The 6,000-nt window shown below is 52.5% G+C and overlaps 1 protein-coding gene across 1 annotated transcript in view; it reads left to right on the top strand.

The window, feature by feature from the left end:
- Positions 1–490: 490 nt before the first annotated feature.
- MEGF11 (multiple EGF like domains 11) overlaps positions 491–6,000 on the top strand; it is a 391,669-nt gene continuing 386,159 nt past the window's right edge. Inside the window, 1 exon segment of the mRNA XM_070377308.1 lies at positions 491–670. The gene's annotated coding sequence lies outside the window, so the exon portion shown is untranslated.

Here is a 6,000-nt window from a genome sequence, read left to right as displayed (position 1 = left end):
CCGCTCCAGGGGGTGGGGTTCCCCGACCTGAGCTCAAAGACTGAGGCGCCTGGAAGGCCACTCTGAGTAGGGATGAGAGAGGAGGCTAAAGATGGGAAAAGGTTAAAAGGAGGGAAAAAACAGTGAAAAGAGATAGAAAGGGGTTAGAGAGAAGAGGAAACGGAGAGAAAAGGTGAAAGAAGGGAAAGCTGTGTATGTAGGGGGGTTGTTGGCGGGAGTGAGAAGAGAGGTCAGGAAAGGTTGAGTCAGAGAAAAGGGAAACCAAAGGAAAGCTGGAGAGAGAGAGACGGAAAGAGGAAAAAGAACAAGCGAGCGAGATCGAGAGCGCAGGGTCGGAAAGGAACGAAGAGGGAGAAGGAAAAAAAAACGAGGCAGGAGGTGGGGGTGGGGGGAGGGAGGGAGCCGCGAACAGGGAGGAGGGAGCCTGGGAGGGAAGGAGGGAGGGAGGGGCCGAGGGACGGAGCGGGTGGGGGCTGGCTCCGTGGCGGCAGCAGCAGCCGCGGCTCCAGCCGCCCGCCGGTTCGCTCTCTCGCTCGCCGTTCCCGCCGCTCGCCCGCCGGCTCTGGACTGCCAGCAGCTCCGGCTCCTGGCCCGGCGCTCCGGCGCGGCTCGGGCTCCGGAGGACAGGACCGCAACTGGCCGGCTGAGCCCCGGGCTGGCCGCGAAGCAGGTAGATGGCTGGGCGGGGACGGCGAGGACGCGGAGCCGTGGAGCGCTGGGGACACACGGGGCCGGGGGTTGGGGGGTCCTGATCCCGGGGAGGGGGCTTTGCATCCCCTCGACTAACTTTCCACTGGCCCCGTGGATCCCCGGTGCTCAGCCGGGATCCGGGCTGCGGAAGCTGAGTTCGGTGCGGGAGAAGGTGAGTGTGGATAGAATGCCAGGGGTCCGGGCAGGACGTGGGGCGCCCCGGCGCGGGCAGGCGCGGGCTCTCTGTCCGCAGTCGGGACGCAGCACAGGCGGCCGGGGAAGACCCGAGCGCAGCGGCACGGCGCGGTAGTCCCGGAGAGGGCGCCTGCCCGTCTCTAAGTCTGGGGACTCCCACCTCCGAGCGGCCCCGGGCGCGCAGAGCCTGCGAGGCGCGGCCAGATCCCCCGCGGTGGCTAGCCTTGCGCCTAGCTACGTGTAGCCGAGCCCAGGCTGGTGCCATGCGCACTTTTGCTTTTTGGAGGCGCGAAACCGAACGTCTATTTCCTTCCTTTCTCGTCCTGGAGTCCCGACTCTCTTCGGGGAGCTCCCGGACGCCCGACCCGGGAAAGTCCGGGTCGACTCCCCGGAGGTCTCTACTGCCCGCGGCCGTGACCCCAGATCCCGAAGTTAAGAGAAGCCAATCACTGCCAGTGCGCGCCTGGAGCGCGGTGCCGAAGTTCCCAACTTGTCGTCTAGCCTTGGAGGGTGGTGTTGGAGATGGGGATGGTTGGTGGTTGTGGCCCCTTGGAGCAGCAGACGCAGACGCTTCCCCCCTGCACTTCGTTTATTTTCCTGATTTGCTTTAAAAAAACGACGAAAAATATGCAAAACCGTTCCTCTCTGGAGTCAAACATTCATGTGTGGGACGGAGCCGCCCCCTCGACTGGAACCTGGGAGCGCGGAGCCTTGGCTTGACCGTTCTTCGAGCCCCGGCTCTTTCTCCCGACCTGGACTCCCGAGTTCCATCCTAGGGTAGCCGCTTCTCGGGATCCGTCCCCGCTAGCACGCGCTGCCAGGCTGGTCTGACTCCCTCTCATGTGGTCGTGTTCTTTAGAAAAATATTTCGAACTGTCTCCGCTTTAGGATCTCCCGCTCCATCCCCCCGGCACTGCAAAGAACGAGGCCTCGGGCAGGTTGGAGGAGGCCTTTGGGTGGTTTGGGCTCCGGGCCATCTCAGCTCGCTCTGGCCAGGGTACTCGTGCCCGAACATCAGCGCCCCTTCTGCGCTCTGCCGGGAAAGCAGGGGTTAATGCTCCGGCCAGGTGGCGGCGAGCACAGGCTTGCGCGAGTCGGCTTTCGGAGCTGCCCGGGGCGCGAGGCGTCTGGTTCCCGGAGTCCAGGAGGCTGGACTCAACCCAGTTCGGCTTCCGCGGAGCTAGCGGGACCCGGGCTTTGCAGCCCTCTTTGTTGGAGTGCTTGCTGTTGGAGAGGTTCTTTTGAAGGGTTTAGAGCCTGTTTAGTGGGACTGAGAGCTGGGTTTTTTTTGGAGAGGGTCCCTCGGCCCTTGTCCCCTGCCAGTTGGGCGGGGTCCCCGAGGGCGTCGAATCCACCGTGTAAGAGCACCCCATCCTCAGCTCCTTCGGCGGGTTTCCCCTAGTGCGCATACCGCTCTCTGCGTTGCTCACACGTTTTTTAAGCCTCTAGAAATTCAAGATCCACGACTGCAGTCTCCACCTCTTCCTCCCAATTCACAGATCTGCAAACGAGGGCCCAGAGAAGTTGAAAATATTCGCTTATAGCTAGCTAAGGGTGTAAGGGCACGGTAAACAGGGTCTCTGGACTTCTCATTCAGGAATTCCCCGCCCCCATCAGTCTGTGCTGTCCTTACCACTTTGTCAGCACGGGGCAAGTGTAAGCCCTTTGCAGGCTGCGGGACTGTGTGTGTGTGATGTTAGAGGCAGAGGGCTGGTCTCTTGTTAGGTGCTATGCTTCAATCATCCCTCAGGACAAATCACTTAGGTGACAGTTGGTCCAATATCTATCCTCTGCCTGCACTGAAGTTTGGGGGTTAAAGGGAGCTCTTAAGACTCTGCCCAGTCCCCAAATGTGCAGTCTACAGGGAAAGAGTAGTCACTATCTCGTAGCCAAGGGAGGGAGTACAGGCTTCCCAGGTGAAGTCACTGTTTGGAGGGGGAGGGCTAGGGTGCTCCCTGGAGAAAGGAGGGTTTGGAATTGAGCCTTGGGTAGATTTCTAATTGAGGGAGTAGGATCACCCTGGCATGGGCACGAGGCTGGAGTCCTGAGAGGGTAAAAAAGCTCTTATTAAGCGTTTGGTCAAAAGACAGCAGAGTCAGGACCCGTGAGAACTGGCCTTTGAGTGAGAGACAGGAGGGCAGTTAGAAGACCCACTGCTTAGAACTCATGCCCAGAACCTGTGGTCAATGTCTTATCATCCTTCAGCTCCCGCCTCTCCCGCCGAAGGATTCTAATACGCAAAACAAAAGACATCCCCCTCCGCCCGGAAAAAACCCTGGCCCAGAGGTCTTCTAGTTCCAGATCCAAGGTGAGCAATTGGCTGAGTGCCCATAGAGCCAAGGGTTCTGGCTTCAGCTGGGAAATATTCAGGCCCTTGCTTCTCCTTTTCCCTTTTCTCCTTGTTCCCTGGGGTTTGATATAGTTTCTTTGCCCCTTTCCAAACATAAGTTTTGGGTACTTGAAGGTTTGGGGCTTATGATTGGACTTACTATGGGCAGGGCATTTACTGTGCTAGGAAAGTTTAGTCAATAAACAGTTCTTGAGCTCTTACTTTGTGCCAGGCACTGGGCAGACAGCCATGAACCAGCCAGGCAGAGTCCCATACCTCACGAGGCTGGCATTCTAGGTGTCATTCTCAGGCTTAAAGTCTAGATGTAGAGTGGGGGCAAATATAAGCGATGTCTGAAGAATTGCTGAAACGGGACAATAGAACAGAATAATCCTGAGCCTCCTCTCTGGTGGTTCAAGGCTCTGAGGTAAGAAGGCTTGAGGCTACTGGCTATGGCATTTCAAAATTCTGTGGGCGACCATGACTCTGGCTCCTGGTTGCCAAGGGTAACCCAGAGGCAGCTGCAGTGATGACCTTAGACGTGGCATTGGAGGACTGCTCTGCAGAGCTTCTGCCAGTCAGAGTATGGTGGGAGGGAGCTGTTGAGTATTGGCAACCATGATCTTGCTAGGTATCCATAGAGACTGGTGCCAGGTAACCACATACTTCTTGAATTCTAGCACCCACAGCTTCTTGGTGAACACTGTAGCCCCATTGTACAGATGGGTAAATGGAGCCCTACTCTGCAGTTTGAGACAGTTATTCAGAAAGGAGCCCAGGCTCTGAAAAGTCCAGGTATCCCTTATCCCTGATTCAATTTAAAATAATGCTCTTTCCTTCCTGTTTTGTAGACCAGTGCTTCTCAGACTTCAGTGCAGCATGCTTGCTTGAACACAGATTGCTGTGCTCCACCCCCAGAATTTTTGATTCGGCAGGTCCAGAGTGGGCCCAGTAATTTGAATTTTTAACAAGTTCCCAGGTGATGTTGATGCTCTTGGCCCCAGGACCACAATGAAAGAACTACTGTGTGAGAACAAGGGAGAGTGAGTGATTTTCCTGAGATGATGCAGTGAGGGAGCCTGGAACAAAGACTGTGATTTAGCTCTAGGAACTCCATGAATTTGCCTAGGGATGATTCCCTCCCCCTTACCCACCAGGAGACCATAGAATTAAAAGAATATTTTCATCAATTCATATACAGAGAGAATATATCCAATTTAATTAGGGAATAAATAGGTGTCCTGTGTTGGGATGTAGACTCGATGCCCTGTGGCTCTGTGGGGGTTTATTTTAGCACTGATATAATTGAAAAGATATCATCCACTCCAAGAGCCCTTCATGAAACTTTCATGGCCCCAGTGGTCATTGTCCAAAGAGGCATGTCTTCTTCATTTAAAAGAAAGTCAGGGAGATTGCTTCTCCTGCTAATGGGACTATCTGTGTTTCATTTGACAGCATCTATGTAATGTGTTCATAGGGGACAAAGAAAAAGTTGAATAGTTGAACAGAGAGGCATTGGAGGAAGTCCACCTCACAGGTTTACAGATGTTTGTGGAACATTTCATAATGTTTTGAAACTGTCTGTTTCACCTGTGTCTCTGATGTGAAGCTGTATCTCAGCAGAGTTGTTTCACCTTAGCTGGTTGGGCAAGTGTATCAACACATTTTATCCCCAGTGTGTTAATTAGACCCAAAAGAAAAGAATCATAAAAGAGTTGTTCTCCTAAATGCTGGCATTTTTCATCTGGATTCTATTTATTGATTATTTTACAGTTGAGAAGGAGCAAAAAAAAAAAAAATCCATGTTTTTATAGCAAATAAAGCTGGCTGCAGTAATTATGCAGGCTCAACATGTCTGTTCTGGAGCAGGAAGTTGGAATTCAGCCTGATTCTCAAACATTTGGGTGAGATCTAATTGAGAAAGACATTTCAAAGAACAAATATTTAGGAACGCGGACTTTCGGTGATGGTCTCTGTGGGCGAAGCGTGAGTCCGTTGCTTTTGGCTTGGTCCTTGGAGGTGGGGGGAGGTGATGGGGAAGGATCTGGTAGAAATGTTGAGACCACAGTGCAAATGGAAGCTGAAACTTAAAGATAATCAGTGAAGCTGAGTAAAGGGAAGAAAGATAACTGATGAGCAAAGGGAGAATCAATTAATCAAATATAGATTGAACACATATTGAAGGTCCAATCTTGGGACAGGCACAATAAGGGCAAGGCACAGGATTTTACTTGTTATGTATCTCCAGTGATGCTTAGCTCAGGTAGTAGTGACTAAAGCCCTTGATTGGTGTGGGTATCAGTCAGGGGTGCACAGAGCAAAAACCTGAATTCAACTGGCTGAAACAGTTCTGCCTTAGCATCTCCTACTACAACAGATGCGGGCTGTCCGCCCCAAGCTTAGTTCTTTCAGTGGTTCAATACATCATCAAAGATACAAATTCTTTTCATCATTTCTTGGTCTCAAGGTCACAAGTTGGCTGTAACAAATCCAGGTATTACACCCTTACGATTATGTGCAGAGGCAGAAAAGGCAGGAGGGGAACCTTTACCAGAAGGCTCAGTAGACTTTCCCTCAAGTCTCACTGGCTAAATTGTGAGTCACATGTCCATGCATAAGCCAACCACAGGCAAGGGAAGGAGACCACCATAACTGGTTTAGAATAATCTTGATTTGTTGAGTCTCCGAGATGAAAAAAATTAGAATGCTTTTGGAAAAAAGAAAGGAGCAACCAACAATGCCTGCTATAGCATTTAAGACTTGGGTTTTAATTTTCTGTACTCCTT

Source organism: Bos mutus, chromosome 10, assembly GCF_027580195.1.
Source record: "Bos mutus isolate GX-2022 chromosome 10, NWIPB_WYAK_1.1, whole genome shotgun sequence".
Lineage (NCBI taxonomy): Eukaryota > Metazoa > Chordata > Mammalia > Artiodactyla > Bovidae > Bos > Bos mutus.
The sequence above is the reverse complement of the archived record's forward strand: the minus strand, read 5'-3'. Positions and strand labels throughout refer to the sequence as shown.